General features: G+C 36.8%; 1 protein-coding gene across 4 annotated transcripts in view; it reads left to right on the top strand.

Moving 5' to 3' along the window:
• Positions 1-17,540, top strand: part of LOC127456306 (homeodomain-interacting protein kinase 3-like) — an 86,725-nt gene that overhangs the window by 28,116 nt on the left and 41,069 nt on the right. The window lies entirely within an intron of this gene.

Below are 17,540 nucleotides of genomic sequence, written 5' to 3'. Positions count from 1 at the left end.
GTGCTTTGTTGCTTTTAAAAAAGGGAATATACATAGCCTAGCATTTAATATGAGGTTGTTCCACCAATCCCAGAAATATTCCTGTACTTCGCAAACCCCATTGTGTAGGAGCAATGGATTATTGGCTTAAAGTTTTCTGAAGCTCTTTTTAAATAAAACTGCAACAAGATTTGTTCATTGCTTTGGCAAAAATAGTGAACAATTGAGTTATAATTGAGTCTGTTTGACCACATTTACAAATGTTGGAATATATATATTTAAAAAAAAAAAACACTAAAATCGCTTGACAAGCACAGTTTCCTGTCTTATTGAAACATATTTTTTGGGTGGTGCATATTAAAAGGCTCGTCCTTTTTTTAAATTGCAAATGGCATTAGTAACGCCACAGTCATAAACCATGATTTGCTACTTGCAGGTAGGTTGCAGTGGGATACTCTTTTTAGAGAGCATTTAATTGGACAAAAATCTGTGTAGTTCAACAATAGACATTATATTTTTGGTCCATTTTCCAGGAAGAGAAAGACTTTAGAAATGTATATATCTGCTAAATACAAATTTGGTTAATGTTTAGTAGGGCACTAGCATATAGATCATCTCAAAGCAAACACATATGGACTTAAAGCCACAAAACTTTGATTGTGTTGGGTCTTTAAATGATTTCCAAAAAGGACATAAATAACCCACCCAAAACTCAGTCAGTGTCATATAGCCCATATCAAGGATTCTTGAATTGTCAAGGCTTGTTTATGTCATGGATTCGCTGATGAGTGCTCACCAAGAACAGAGGAACAAAAGTAGCATCACTACTTATAACAGCTATGTACAATTGTACTTTGTCATGGGGAGCTCTAACAGCTGTTTTGAACACTTTAATAATATATACCTGTATTTACATTTAGTCATTGCTTTTATCCAATGACTTAAAAATGAGGAACATAGCAGACAATTTCTATATTTACCCCAAACACTGGACCCTGGTGCTGCTTTATTTAAAAGTTGGACTCATAGAAACATTTAGCACATCATGTATTAACCTACTTACCATCCCTTATAGGCCTGACTAGTCTAAAATCTCAGTGTTGGCTCGTCTAAGACAAAACGTGGTAGATTACATATTGTAATTATTTTAGAGTCTGTACGCAGCCAGTACATATATTTTACCATTTACATGTCGCCTATATATTACTGATGGTTTGTTAGATGGACAAAGTATTGATGTGTGTGCTCCCTCTTTCTGAACTTGCATGTGGAGTCTGCTGATATTGTTGTTCATTCAACTGCATCAGACAATTATTGTCTCTTAAGATCTAAGGGGACTCTGGGAGGCTTTTCATTTTCAAACATGAGTTAACATAGTTCACCAACTCCAAGTGGTAGGACTACTGCTTGAGCAATTACACAGCAATTTATCTTAAGGTCAAGCAATAGTACTCAAACAGGTGCTTATATACAGTGACTATTTCTGCCGCCTGCAATTTTTCACACTCAAATTGAAAAGCTCACCATTCACACATACTGTGCTGTGGAATAATTGCAAAATATGGGTCTCATTTTTCAGAGAACCCCCCAAATAAAAAAAGGAGTCCAATTATTCATAAATAACATTGTATGTGTTTATAATCTTATGATAAACAGACTAAATTAAAAAAAAACAAAAAAACTTTTTTTTGCTGTCCTAAATTTGTAAACATGAAATTCTGATTCCGTTCACTCTACCACATTTTGAAAAGTCTCATTTTATTCCACTAGTTGGCAGTAAGCACTACAAAAAAGAATTCTCTATCACATTCCATCACAATATACAGATCTGATATGTAGGTGGCGCTCCAACGCATTTTAGCCCTCAAAGATATGCTCGTCCATAGACATTCAGTCTAATTTTCAGTTCAAGCATCACTCTCGTTGTAGAAGCTCAATCTAGGTGTCATTTGAAAGCTGAGATCCTCCCCTTTGTGTTGATGTATAACATTTTATGATCAATAGTCAAAAACATATTTTTCTAATTATTTATTTTGTATGTTTTTCCTTCTGGATGGCATATTTTGTTCTGCACATCTAAGATATAATATTGGATTATTCAGCCAAGGAAGTTCATAGACAAGTAAAAAATGGCTAATGTTTTTGAAAACTTCCTAAGGTAAAAGCAGATATAAAGTTTGTGGCTATTTGGGGCTTACAGCAGCAGTTATCAGAGCATAAACTAAACATCTGTATTTGATGACTTACAGAAATCATATTTCACTGTGATTTTTTTGAAAATATTTTGAACTGTGATATTAGGGCAACAACATTAACTGTACAGTCACATTCCTGAGAATAAGAGCTTTCATTTGATATATGACTTGTCCATTTAGGTACTATGTGAAGGATTTCTATTTTTATATAACTATTTATTCCCCTTTACCTCTGGGGGGGGCGCTAATTTTCAGCGTGAATGTTTTGAGGCCTTATTTGGTTAAGTAACAAATGCAGAAGTGATGGTTATCTCTGAAAAGTTCAGGTTCTAAGCTTTCAAATTATACCTCACATGCCTGATTTATGTATACGAATACTTTAACGTTTGAAGCGTAAACTTTTTTCGTGATATAGCGCCAGGTCCATAGAGTTTAAGGGGTTAAAATAGCAAAACAAGTAGTTTGGATCAGACAGATATCAGATCTATAAATAGTAAAAATTACTTGAATATGCATAAGTACTACTTTGTCTTTGGTCTGGAAAACACTGGGATCCTTTTGCCTTTTGTTTTTTATTATTTTTTTTTTTACTGGAAGTGGAAATCGTTCCACTGTTCACGAGGGATTTTGCCAGTAAGAGGGTGTACTGTTTGGCCTAGAAGCTGTTCCTGTGTATGCAAACAAACAGCTGAATTTAATTAAAACACTCATAGCAGATTTAAACGGATAACAATGTCAAATGTAAATCAAGACAATCATTGAAACAACAGCGCCACCTTGAATAATAAATATGTATAATATGTATGTGTTCATGCATATGGGATACTGATAATCTACTAGCGTTGCGCAGAAAACCAGCATGATATAGTAGGCATTTGTATAAATATTGCACTCATTTTTGTTGCAGTAAACAATGAAATAGATATCCTGTAATAGGACACTTAAATAGAATATATTATATTCTATATGATAATATTGCAATATTGCTTTTTTATTTTTCATTGATACACTTGAGAAAGGTTGATGAATACTAAAGAGGTTGGGCAAAACTCAAAAAAATGGATGAGGTAAATGGGGTGGAATGAGGTCCTGGGTCACTAAAGACAGTAGGTTAAAGAATTAAAACAAATTATGCAAATTCCATCCTAATTTTTGGCGATTTAGCAAAGACGATTTGATTTGGCTTGTTTTCCACAGGCAACACACATGGACGGAGCTATGTTTACAGATATGAATCTGTTGCATGTTCTGATTAAAGGATGGTGGCATAAAGTTGGTAAAGGAAGATAAGTAGCAGTAGTAGAAAAGTAGTAGAAATGTTTAAACTACCTCTTTAATACCTCAACTAAGAGTGTTCCTGAACATATTCTCCTGTCCAAAGTTTGGTTTCAATTAAGTTTATTTTCTGGCAGGAAAATGGAAGTGAATTGGCCCATAAGCTACTGTAACCCCTTGCAATTCATCCCCAATGTTTGTTCACTTAGTGTACAACATAAAAAACAGAATTTGTTTACCTTTAGAAATACAGTATATTGAAATGACGAACTCCTTTTAACTTATTACCTTTTACTCTGCTTGTTTGGCCTTTACTAACTCAACTGGGAACAGTTTGCAGCATGTTGTAAAACCCGCTTACTAATTGGAACTTGGAGTATCCTTTAATTCAATATCTTTGTGGATTTTCACCCCTTCTGTCTGGGATCCATTTCTCTGTTAGTCTTTTAGTTTCACTTCTCAGAAAATGGTCTTAAAAAGAACGATGATGTAACTCACAAATATCTTATGTATTCTCTCTCCATTTACAGTATATCTGGTAACAAAGTCCAGTTAGTATACTAGCTCTCAAACCATAAGGAAATTAAAATATTTTGGTTTTATAGCATTTTAGAGGATGCTTCTTGTAGTCCAACCAAACGCAGCCACTGCATCCTTCATTGAAATGTCAGCATTTTTTGCTTCAAGTTGATTTATTGAGCCTTGGCTTAGCAGAACACCCTCACTCCGGGTTACTGTCCTGCAATGAAGGACTGTCTGTCTATACCTAATCTGGGCACGGTGCCTCCGTTTGGTTTTGGAGTCCATGTTGTACAAGTGCTATGCTCAGCTCTTTGCTTCTGTTTGCTGGCGCAAGGCCATATTGAAAACTTGAAGGGTAAGTTTGGTCACTTACCTTGGCTCAAATTTCAAAGCCCTTTTCATCTTGAACTCAGATGCAGCAGATTTGGCTTTGGTTTGAATTCAAAGATAATGCATCATTAGAGGTTTTTAGATTTTCATAAGTTACGTTTTTTTTTAAGCAAAATGAGGCCTTGTTCTCGAGTTTGATGTTTAGATATCTGCTTGCTTTATGGAAAGTCTTGAGATTTTCAGGATGTCTTGATCAAGAATGTGTCCTTACCACGAGCTAGCAGTGAAAGCCTTGAAATTGGCTTGACATGACGGAGCTGCCGGGAATTTCCTACATTCCCAGCGGAATACTTTCCCGGCAGGACTGCCATTTAGTTCCAACCTGTCTGTAACATATTATTGTCAAGCAATAGGTTTCACATAGCAGAAATGGCTTTTTTCCCCTTAATTGTTTGAAAGCATCTTCAAGATCCTAAGAGTTTGTTGTTTCCACCTTACTAAGATATTGTGGATTTTTCAATATATCTTCTTTTGTGTTCTATTGAAGAAAGAAAGCCATATGGGTTTGGAATGCTATGAGGGTGGTTAAACTACATAATTTAAATGTTCAATTAGGGCTGGGCGATATGGCAAAAAAATGAAATCTCGATTTTTATCGAACTTATGGACAATTCACCATTCACGATTCGATTTTTTTCAGCTTTTAAATGTACTCCAACATGATTCAAACTGTATGTTCTTTATTGGAATGCAAGGCAATCCAAGTAAAAATCCAAGTTTTTCCATTATAGGAAACAAAGATGTGCAAGAAAAATGTACAAATGCACCTCAGGGGGAAGTTGTCAACAGAGTGTAAATGTAAAATAAATCAAAATCTAATTTACCCAGAGGTTCAGAAATAATAGAATAAGAAAACCGCAAAATAATTCTTAGCCAGTGTAGGTATTAATTTTATCTAAACCAAGTCTATCTAGTACGTTATCTAGAAATCAATATCTATAAATTATCAAGTTTTTCTTAAAAGTTCTCATTTGTATATCAAACAATTTGTGTGTATATTCATAAACCCCTGCAGATAGAGACACACCCTCTAGCGGTTCACGCTGAGCAGGTCAGCAATATGAATTCATTTATCATTACCATAGCAAAGTTTGTCAAAATGATCGCTTGTCAGTTGTAGGCTATAGATGCAGTACACTTGAAACACATCACCGAACAAAGCAATAATTAGCGATCTATCTAAATCGTCATGGTCAAAGGAGAGGCGGACGTTTGATTCTCCAATATATATAGCCTCTCCGTGATTTGAAATGGAGCGCCCATAACTGTCACGTAACTAATGCTTTATTATGGGTAAAAAGAAAAGTGAATATTACCACTGTCTTTTATATCAGTCTACGTGTTGTTAACCTGTCACGTTCATTTGGAGCGCACCATACACGTGCAGCTGATCAGATCGGGAGCGGAATTAAGACAAGCGCTATGAATTCTTTTTCTCTTCATTATTCAGTTGTAAAATGGTGGATTTACAATGTATCTAACTTTAGCGTTCGCAGTATTTTGTGCTGAATCTCGATTAAAAATTTTTTTTATTTATTTATTTTTTAATAAAAAAAATTATCAAAACACAAATTTGAATTAATCGGAAAAAATGCCCAGTCCTATGTTCAGCTATTCCTTTATCAGCGTAGGTCCTTTCCTCAGTGTGTTGCATTCAATCCAAATGTGCAAGTGTTTCAAATTTGAATTTGCATTATGTTTAACAGTTTTCCTGTCTCGTTTGTTTACTGGAATTAATTTGGAATCTTGGAAAGTCTTTTCCTGATGTTTCCCAATCCTGAGTAGAGGTCTGTCAGTCATTTTGCGCGTTCTCATAGTATTGTAGTTGCAGCAAATTATTGAGGCTTAATGCCATTTTTATGCCATGTTGTTCATAACAGTTGTCAGTTGAGGGTGCTGTTATGCTGCTGTAGTTTTTGTCAACCACTTCTGCTCTGTATCGGTCTCAATAAAGCTAGTTTGGTATCTTTGGAGTGCTTGGTTTTAGAAAGAGAGGGCGTGGCTTATCCAAAGGCTCAGCTTGTGGAATTTCCAGAATGGCTAAAATCGCTTACAGCACCTTTATCTTCTGAAAAATTCAGGTAGAGACAACCGCATTTTCATTAATTCCACGTAGTGTGTACTGAACCGAACAACTAGTGTATTTTAGTCTTTCTCCTCTGTTTCTTTCATCATACGTTACAATCCCGAGAGAGTGTGTGTGCTGTTTAACAGCCACTTAACGTGCAGAAACAAAACACGGTGATTCTGACAACGGCAGCGAACTAAACATTGTCGGATGATAATACATCTCTGATGGATAATCTCTTTTCTCAAAAATAGTGAAAAATAATACCCCGTTTACACCTGGTATTAAGATGCGTTTCAGGTGATCCGATGACATGTGGTCAGCCCTAAATACAGAACGAACATCTGAAGCCCCTTAAATACAGGTAATCCACTAAAATAACATATAATTGTGCTAGTATGTTGCATTAGTGCGTAGATTAAATTTCAACCGCATCTGAGAGAAACAACACGCCATTTTTTTTCCGCGCTTTCTTTGTCTTTTCTTTTTGTTGCGCTTTAATATCATGCAAATTAAATGTAAGTGACCAGGTGTAAACAGCGATGTGTCTCACTGGACCATGTGTGATTGGATCACCCGAGACGTATCTTAATACCAGATGTAAACGGGGTATAAATGGGCTGAACTGGTAGCATTCATGTTTCTTGTTCATAGCCGCAAGATGCTGCAGCGTTGCTATGTTCATCACTTGTCAAACATCGCAATTCCGTCAGTAACTCCTGTATTCCATACACACATGGAATAAAAATGTAGGGGATTCACACCGTATTTAAATGCGGATGTCAGTCACGAAACTTTGCAGTGTGTACGTGGCCTAAGGTGGTTTACATACTGGGCACGTTTGCCACGGTACAGATCCAAGTGTGATTGCTCCTGGTGCCCACCCCCCCCCCCCCCTGCAGTGTGGGTTTGTTTTTAGACTCTTTCACATCCTGTCGAACCCCGCTGCTTTTCCGTCATCAACTTGCATCATCACAAACATGCACATGATTGAGGAAAATATTGAACAATTGAACACAATGTGGGTTGCTTTTTCTTTTTTTTTGTGTGTGTGTGTGTTTTTTTTTAATTAATTTGGTGTCATTATGCACACCAGAGTGACTGGCACTTGTGCCTCTCTGCGTCACATGCCATAATTCAGCAGATATGCATGTCTGGGAGAAGGCGACTATATCGGTCTCATTTTTTGAGGAGACAGCTGGTTGTGAGCAATGTATTTGCAGCCTTGTTTATGTTCCCTTGCCACTCATGGTGTACGTGTGTTTTTGTGCAACTGATGATGTCGTCATGCTTAAATAGGCAAAAATGCATGCGCAAGTTATTTTACTTCCTGTACAAGTGCTGACCCGAGTACACACTGCTTTCTCACTCACGCAAACAGTGCCACTGTTCCATTGCAACCGAGCTCATACCACCTCCTACAGGTAGTCTCTGTTTCCCCTTACAAAAAAATCTAAACTAGCCGCAAACTTGCTGCAAATTTGCCACTTGTTATTTTCACATTCATATTAGCTTGTGATTCACCGCAAATGTTTGCCAGAAGTTTGTAGCTCTTCGCCGGTAGTGGTGAACCTCCGGCAAACCATTGGCAACAATGGACAATTTGCTGCAAATTCGCCATGACCTGTTGATTTTCGTAAAGGTCTGTACCACGGTCCACTCCCCGGTCCGCAAAACTGCATTCATATAAAGCAGAAATTGAGTGAACTGTGCTAAAATGTCAGATTGAACTGTCAGATATTTTATTTAAGCTTTATATGTTGGGGGTATATGAGGTTTATATAGAAGAGTACTAAGTTCAGCTTTAGCTAATTTGCCTCCAGGTGAGATTTGTTACTTGCAACACCTTTCTGCTTAAAATACAGCCTCATAAGCTTATTGCTTTCAAAAGCTTGCGTTTGGTTGGAAATTGTTATAGCGTTTAGAAGGCATTATTTGATTGTAAATTTAAAACCCTGTGTTTGACAAAGCTTTTATTGTTGCCTTTTACTGTCGTCTTTGATAACTTTAATTTGTAGTCCCGTTCACACATGCAACCAGGTAAATTACAGAAAAATCATTGGGTTGCCTTTACTGGTAAATGTTCCAGATGTGCTGTTTACACATATCATCAATAAGGAAATGTATAGGTAATGATACAACTTCGCATTAAGGAAAACTGCCAGAGCAAAATTTACCAGTATGTTCACACATGACCTCTAAACTGGAAATTGTAGGTAATTTTCTAGAAAAGGCTGTATGTGTAAACGCAACTTATGTTTGAATACAGCTAAAACATTAGAATGCCCAGAAACATCTTCCCCAAGTTTACTCCCCCACACAAGTTTCATTACACCTAGCTTCTTTTCAGCCATCACGTTGAAGAAACACGAGTGTTTGGTTTCACAGATCACATGTTACGTCCTCAAAAGACTGCATTTCACCTTTTATGTGAGAGAGTGAAAATAACAGAGGAAGAGTGAGAAATGTGTTGTCTTTTAAATGGCAATGAATACAATGAAACCTAACGGCAAGGTTGTCACATTATATTGTGCAAACAAACCATTGGCAACAATGGACAATTTGCTGCAAATTCGCCATGACCTCTTGATTTTCGTAAAGGTCTGTACCACGGTCCGCTCCCCGGTCCACAAAACTGCATTCATATAAAACAAAAATTTAGTGAACCGTGCTAAACTGTCAGATATTTTATTTAAGCTTTATATGTTGGGGGTATATAGAGGTTTATATAGAAGAGTACTAAGTTCAGCTTTAGCTCATTTGCCTCCAGGTGAGATTTGTTACTTGCAACACCTTTCTGCTTAAATATAGCCTCAATTTTTCAATTGGCAACAATTGAAAAATTGTCACATTTTATTGTGCAAACTTAACAACCACATGCCTTTTGAGAATCATAAGGCCACAGTTTATAAACCTCAGTGCATTGCATTCTATCCAAATTTCTAATAACAGCAAAGTTAAATATGTAAATGTTAAAAGGTCCAGTTCTTTGAGTACAATTTTTACAGGTATAAATCAGTGGACATGCTGTAAAGCTGGGTAAAATCTGCCATGTTCCAGTGGATTTTCTTTCAATAATAGGGGCAAATGGGCAGATTCAATTTATATCAAACTTTATTGGCAAGATAAACTTAAGTGTACATTGCCAGTGCATTATTAGACATTGTACAAATGGATTTAAACAAAGTGAATGCTGAGGTTTAATTTGCTGAAGTTTAAAATCTCAAAACTTTTATTTTCTCTGGCTGTCTGTTCAGTGTCTATCATGCACACGCTGGGGGTCTCTCGCAGTTTTGTTTTTGACACTGGTTCAGATGACAGTGAGTGAGCGGTTTTGGGTAATGCGAAAAGATACGGCAACTTTCCCATATCTTTCCCACACCTGGCTCACCACTTGCGGGTGAAGTCTCCATTCTCCGTACAGTATATCTGCTAGGGCTGTCAAATGGGCTGAGAAACTAAATTAGATTTTTTTTTTATTTTCTTTTTTTACCTTAAATATTAAAAAATTCAAATTAAATTTGAATTTTAAAGTCAGCTGATTTTTAAATTGACATAGTTTCCTTAGTCCATAAGAGGGCGCAATGAATAGGCTGAACAGAATAAAAAATAAAACGTTTTAGATTTGTTCATATTCTCATGTTAAATAAAAAGTAAAACAAAGGGGAAAACTGCTTTTAAAAGACAGTTGGTGCCACAGTACTGCCTCAGACTCCAGCTTAATAATAATGGCGATACCACAGTATTTTTCATTTATTACAGTTGTATTTACGGTAGTAATATTTCCAGATTGGCTGAACTCGGTGATGAAGCGGCTCAGACTAAATCCCAGGCAGGGATTATTCAAACAGATGGACCACAACAGAATTGAACAGAACGCTAAGATCTCAAAACACAAAATGAAGTTCTTTCCTGTCAAAGCATTTAAAAAACCCATTGGTTAATCTGGGAAATGCTGAAAAGAGAGAAAGATGCAATGGCCAAAGACCTCCATCTAATGGGCTGTTCACACCGAACAGTTTTGCAACCAGCCAGTTGACAATTTTTTCTATGAAATATTTATTGCGCAAGATGAACGTTTTTGATCGTTTCGCTGCGTTTTGTTTGTTTATTCAGTGTCTCGTGCAGGAGCGCTGTGTTTTTTTTTTTTTTTTTTTTGTTTTTTTAGATGCCGTGTCAAGAACTTCTTCAACCTTTAAAACGGGTCTCAAGACACCTGTTTTTTGTTAAACCGTATTAGTTGTGCTGCATCTAGCCTTTTTAGCTGAAAAATGTGATCGGTCTTAATTTATCATCAGTGCTTGACACACATCCAAAATTCAAATGCACAGTTTAAGCATTCTAATGTGTTTTTTTTTTTTCTTTCTTAAATTCACAGAATATTTGAATTTATTAATTTGACAGCCCTATTATCTGCTCCCCTGTTTTATTATGCCAGGGACATGCGTCACGTGTTATAAGCGTGCACTCCCCACACAATCAGTTGGCAGAAAATTTAAAAGAAAGGGACAACATTGAACCTCTTAACAAACAGCGAATCAGACGTGCATCAACAGCTTTTTCTTTCATCTGTTCTTCAAAAATGTAAAAAGTGTGTTTCTTCAAGTGCATGCCTTTTGTCTAACAGCATTTCTTGTCATGTGTCACTCCGAGCGTTTTACAGGTCACTGGCCGCAGTGGCGGGTAGATGAGCACATGAAATACCCACATTTGGCGGCTGGTAATTTCATAACATGGGTTAATATATTTGCCGACTTCCCAGCTCCATGGTTTTGTCATTTCTTGAAACAGTCGATCATTGTCTGTCAGTGAGTGTCACAATCAACATTGGGATATTTGTAAGATATCATCGATATCCGATTACATCGTCCTTTCGCTCAGCCCAATCCCTACACTACAAGGGCTGGGCGCTAAAATGATATCGATATTTATCGAAAAAAAATATTTCTGATATCAACTTTTGAGTATTTTTCAGTATTTAGCCTGTGTTCTACATCTAGATGATCGGATCAGGTACGTGTCGCTAAAAAACGCAAGCAGTTCGGCAAAGTTATACACACAACTAGCTAACTGAATCACAGTCATGAAATCAGCCTGTTAGGAAGTATTAGCAAGCAGCCCTGCTGTCATGGAAACCGGCAGTGAGGCTTGGTAGCCTCTAGCTAACAGCTAGCTATCCGGCTAATTCAACATAAAAAAAAAAACAGCAACATCCAATAAGAAAATAAGAATTGTCAATTTTGAATTCATGGTGACTTTAAATAATCGTTTTATCGCAGTTATTTGGTCTATTGTTGTGCATTTAAAATTCCAATAACATTTTACTGTCTAAATCAGAGAATGAATGCAAATTTGAGTGTCTTGAAGCAATCCAGTTGGTTTTGGATTTGGGAAAGCATATGATAAGGTTTGGTGAGAAATAAACCAAAATTGAATGTATTATTCAGTGAAACTGCTGACCGACTGTTGATTTCCTGTGCGTGTTTATGTAGGGCACGAGAGCAACAGTTCACGTAGTGCCCTAGCGACTTTGGGGTGTTCAATAGAAAACTTGTTTTGTTTGTCTAAAAACAGGTCCTCCACAGCGATAGTGACAACAAAACACAACACACAGCTGCTCACAAAACAGAGAACAGAACTTACTAAACATGTCTGAAGAGTTAGTAGTCGAAGAATTGATGCATTTCTATGCCCAGCCTTATTTTTTAAAGGGAGTATTCTGAAATCAAACGGAAACATAGAGGACGTTACAGGCAGCCACAGTCACACCGTGTCCTAACCTGAAGGTATACAACACTCAATAAAAGGTATATTTTCTATGGTAATTAGAGTTTTTGTCCTAACCAGCAGTGACGAGCGACTGTATATTCTATCGATCTTTTGTTTTCTATTTTCTGTATCGCGGCGTTAACCCTGTCCGCTTTGAACTGGCCCGGTCCAAAAACCTTTTCTTAAAAGTATATTAAAGCCAGCATCTCATGAGCCGGTTAAAAACTACTTGATATCGGCTGAGAATGTTACACCTACTGAATGTTTTCACTCTCTTCAGGTCTGTCACAAATACTCACCGGTTCAGAATGGAGAAGAGGTGACAAACATTCCCGCCTACTCCATCTCTTTCTGTTTGATTGAGTACTCCGGTTTAGAAAAAAATAAGGCTGGGCATAGAAATGCATCAATTCTTCGACTACAAACTCTTCAGACGTGTTTGTAAGTTCTGTTCTCTGTTTTGTGTGCAGCTGTGTCGTGTTCTGTTGTCACTGTCGCTGTGGAGCACCTGTTTTTAGATAAAACGAGTTTTCGCTTTAACAGCCCAATGTCACAAGGGCGCTGCGTGAACTGTTGCTCTCGTGCCCTATCATGAACGCGCATAGGAGATCAACGGTCAGTGAACATTTTCACAAAATAATACATTCGATTTCTGTTTGTTTCTCAACAAAACTTATTGTATGCTTTCATAACAATCATGAGTCTCATGGAATCAATTATTAGACTTCTGAATTATGCTTTTGCATTCTTTTGAAGCTTGAAGAGGTGGTCACCATAAACTGTCATTGTATGACTGTATCATTGTATCACTGAGCACACATTTTTTTTTCTTCACAATTTCTCCCTTCATATTTGGGTGAACTAATTCTTTAAAAACTTCAAATAAGGAGCAAAAAGGATCTTAAAAAATCTAGCCATCCAGCTTGTGCGTCATATTTCAAGTCTTCTGAATGCACATGATGCAAATTGTGCAAAGGTGAGAAACAACCCAAAATGTATAACTTGGAGCTTGTGACAATGCATTGTGAGATTGCCTTGTCTGTGAAGGATACATGTGATGCTGCCTTAGAAATGTGCTATTCTATAAGCAGGGTTCCCATGGTCATGGAAAAACTACATTTATATGAGATTTATAAAAATGTATAATCATAAAATCATACATTTTAGATGTTAAATCTTAGAAGAAGAAAAAACATGGGAATTAATATAATCTTAAAATGTTATTAAAAAAATGATTTACTATATAATTTTCACATTTTTGCTCTAAAATATTTAATCAGCTAGAAATTGCTCTTTGTAAGTGAACTAAGATCATTTTTAAATTCATTAAAGGTGTGGGAACCCTGTATAAGTAGTCTTCACATTGCAGTATTACCTAAGTAGGCAGCTTACAAAGTTTTGGAACAGAGCTCATATTTCATTAATTGCGTGTGTTTGTACTTGAGTAACCTGAGTGTCAGTAATCTGTCAGACAGACTTACTCAAATGAACACTGACTGAAGCTGCATCACGCTCGCACACGGATAAACCTTAATGCCATTCAATGAGATCACTGTGGTGATTTGTTGCTAAGCAGTCACTGGGCTTCCTGCGTCCCCATGGCTACACTTGCAGTAAAGTAGAACTCAGTGACCTGTTAAACTGTGTAACCAGGTCTGGTGTTGGACCAATACTACATTAAGCCAACATACAGTACATCGTTATCCAAGGCATAATATTTTCTGGATATATACAGGTAGCTGTATGTTTATATTGGTTATACTCCTCACTTTGCTGTTGTGGGGTAGTTTGAAGCAATAGTTCACCCAAAACTGATAATTATCTCATCATTTACTCACCCTTGTGCCATCCTAGATGTGTATGACTTTCATTCATCTGCAGAACACAAATTAATTTTAGAAAAATATCACAGCTCTGTTGGTCCATACAATGCAATCAGGGTCTTTGAAGCTCCAAAAAGCATATAAAGGCAGAATAAAAGTAATCCATATGACCCGAATGGTTTAATTAATGTCTTCTGAAGCGATACGAAAGGTGTATGAGAGAAACAGATCAATATTTAAAACTTTTTTTTTTAACTATTAATCTTCACTTCCAGACAGATCTCCTATGGGTGTCCACAAGAGGGTCGAGATCATGTGACCTCCTGCATCATGTAAGCGCATTGGCATGTTCGTGCGATTAGTGAGGTATGCACCATTAAAAAAAAAAAGAAACATGCACTGATGAGCCAAAACATTATGACCACTCACAAGTGAAGCAAATAACGTTGATCATCTCCTAACAAGGCCACATGTCAAGGTCTGGGTAGATTAGATGGTAAGCGAACAATCAGTTCTTGTAGTCAACGTGTTAGGAGAAAAGACCTGAGCGACTTTGACAAGGGCCAAATTGTTATGGCTAGGGCTGCAACTAACGATTATTTTGATAATCGATTAATATAATGATTATTAGAACGATTATTCAACTATTCTGCAATTATTGCAACGATTAATCATTAGCTCTTAACTGATTATTCAGCTTGTGCCCAGAATTAAAAGGGTGTATTAAACATGCTTACTAACAATAAAGGACAAAATCATCTTTTAAAAATACCTCTAAATGACATTCACTGAATTAAAGGGAAAAATTACTTTTATTAAGTTTAATTCAGTAAATAAATTCACAGCAAAAAAAATCTATTGTTATCAAGTGTTTTTGTCTTGTTTTCCATTTAAAATGATCTAAAAATCATTAAAACAAGATACATTTACTTGAGAAGCATCATAAAAGATATTTAGACTTGCTTTAAGAGAATGTATCTTAAATATAAGTGTATTTTGTATAGAAGTGTATTTTTTCACTTGGTTATACTTCTGCGAGTGCAGTAAAGACAAAATATACTCATATTCAATATCTGTTCTCTAAATGCAAGTCTAAATATCTTATATGCTGCTTCTCAGATGAATGCATCTTTCTTTAAAGGATTTTTAGATATTTTAAAATATTTGTATTTTTAATATTATATTCAACATTCTCAGATACATTTTTTTCTTCTGCAGTATAGCTGCTAAAGTAAATGTACGTTGTTTTAAAGAGTTAAAAAGTTTTAGATATTTATATTGCAAAACAAGCCCAAACAAAAACAAATCAAAAACGTATTTTGTTGCAGTGTATAATGGGGTGAAGACTACCCTCTATCACCTTTCTGTTCACTTCAATCCATCTTTAACTCACAAAAAAACAAACACTCTCTTATTAATAAAGCTGCATATTGCCAATTTTCTTCACGATAAGAAATGCACAGTGATGCATATATTATGATTCAATAAGTCATGAGCCATGACGTTATAATCTAGCTGAGCGAGCATCCCCGTGACAGAGTGTGCATCAGCCGGTTGCAGTTTCAATCTGGACACTTTGCGCAGCTCGAAGAGGCGATGACCGCACAGAGAAATGCCAGTTTCGGAGTTTGTAGTTATTTACATGATCTGCTTCCTTATTATTTGAACTTTAATAAAGCTATAACACATGAAATATAAGTGCATTTAAGATGTTTCCTTTAAAGACGCTCGACACGCAAGTTTTGCTTCAGCGGAGTGGCAGCTCCAGCTCCACTTATTCTACTTAGTGCTTCTGTATTTACTTATTTGGTATGTTTGCATTATAATTCCCTCATAATTTGCGATCTACATCACCTGAAGCTGTTTGGAGCGTTTATAGTGCATCTGGACTGTGAGCCGTGTTTTCTTCCTCTCCTCAGTCAGGCATCATCATTAGAGTTTAATGTGATGTGATGATAAATGATATCAAACGACTATTCGACAACAAAAAATTTTGTCGACAATTTTTTGTCGACGTTGTCGATAACGTCGACTAATCGTTTTAGCCCTAGTTATGGTCAGACTACTGGGTCAGAGCATCTCTGAAACTGTAAGGCTTGTGGGGTGCTCCCGGTCAGCAGTGGTGAGTGGTCCGAGGAGGGACAAACCACAAACCGGCGACACCTAAGCATCGTTGCAGACCAGGTACACCCCTTCATGACAATTGTATTCCCTGATGGCAGTGGTGTCTTTCAGCAGGATAATGAGTCCTGCCACACTGCAGACATTGTTCGGGAATGGTTTGAGGAACATGATGAAGAGTTCAAGGTGTTGTCCTGGCCTCCAAATTCCCCAGGTCTCCAAATTCCCCAGGTCTCAAACCGATTGAGCATCTGTGGGATGTGCTGGACCGACAAGTCTGATCCACTTTGCCTCCACCTCGCAACTTACAGGACTTGAAGGATCTTCTGCTAATGTATTGGTGCCAGATACCACAGGACACCTTCAGGGGTCTTATAGAGTCCATGGCTCGGCAGATCGGTGCTGTTTTGGTGGCACGCGGAGGACCAACAGCATATTAGGCGTAATGTTTTGGCTCATCGGTGTATACAAATACGAACCCAATGAAGCTTCTGTACAGCATCCCTCTTCTGTCATAAACAGCACTGTATTTCTGTATTTTTTTGTTCACGTGCCAGTTCTCGCACAAACATGCCAGCGCACTTACATGACTGAAGAGACCACTGAAACTCATCGCTCCCGTGGACGCGCATTGGAGATCTGTCCGGAAGTGAAGATTAATAGTTAATGGCCTATTGTATCACTTCAGAAGACATTAATTAAACCACTCAAAATGTATAATGGTATAATGATGACAAAAATGATAATTTTCATGTGGTATAATTGCATACCATACTCTTAATGTTGGATTTACACCCAAAACAAGCTGAGAAGTGTGTTTCCAAATTACTTTTTGCTGTTTCATACATCAGTGTATCAAGCCTTAAGGATGAACTTCACATTGACCCTCTTAGCAGCAAAATTTTAATAAAGCAAGTTAAAGACATGTCTGTGATTGATTACAGTGCTCAACCACTGCAAAATAACAAGCTGTGAATACAAATTATAATGCAATGAGAATAGACCTAAGTAGAGTACTGGAACACTTTTCTTGGTGAGTTAATTGTGGCTGCTGTAATTCTAATCTCGATTATTTATTCAATTAATTATGCAGCCCTAAACTTTTATATATTGTGTCTGTTTTTGTATTGATTTGACAAGTAGCCAGTGAGAAAGAGATGTTATAGATTTGGACTTGTTTTAGCCTTTTGACAATATTTGATATTAAAATGGTCAATATTACACTATAAAAGTGTTAGCTGAAGTAAGTTACTGATTACTACAAACTGTAGGACAGACAGTCTTTTTGTTTGATTAGAGTGGTTTAGTTCAGCTCTTTGTAAAGTGTGCAAATGTGACATTGTTGCATTTTCTCTCGCAAAAACGGTTTAATTGTGAAAAAATTCATTGTACATTTTT

The sequence above is a fragment of the Myxocyprinus asiaticus genome, chromosome 18, assembly GCF_019703515.2.
Source record: "Myxocyprinus asiaticus isolate MX2 ecotype Aquarium Trade chromosome 18, UBuf_Myxa_2, whole genome shotgun sequence".
Lineage (NCBI taxonomy): Eukaryota > Metazoa > Chordata > Actinopteri > Cypriniformes > Catostomidae > Myxocyprinus > Myxocyprinus asiaticus.
The sequence above is the reverse complement of the archived record's forward strand: the minus strand, read 5'-3'. Positions and strand labels throughout refer to the sequence as shown.